Raw genomic sequence first — 419 nt, forward strand, 5'->3', positions numbered from 1 at the left:
TCAAAAGTTAATGCTTGCCCTGCTCAAGTGGTCTCAATTCTGGAAATCCAGATATAAATACTTTTTCATTTAGGTACCAAAACACAAAAACAAATGTAAATACCTTGAAAATATATTTGAATAGAATCTTCATACAAATAAAATTGCATCTGACCCACCTGTTCCTGAGAAGCAGAGAGATATGCTTTCCGAGTCACTTGATTACATGTCAAAACTCCAACGTGAATTTCTCAACATTGGTAAAAAGGAAGATAAAAATTCATGAAAAAGATCTGGACAGACAGGTGACAGTAAGTAATAGGAGAATTCTGCTTGGCAATGACTCAAGCTGATGATCAAAAGAGAGATGACGTCCTGGCCAACATCGTGAAGGATATATATGGCAGCTTGGTAATATGAAGAATAAATGAATAATTAAC

The sequence above is a fragment of the Penaeus monodon genome, chromosome 27 (genome assembly GCF_015228065.2).
Source record: "Penaeus monodon isolate SGIC_2016 chromosome 27, NSTDA_Pmon_1, whole genome shotgun sequence".
NCBI lineage: Eukaryota > Metazoa > Arthropoda > Malacostraca > Decapoda > Penaeidae > Penaeus > Penaeus monodon.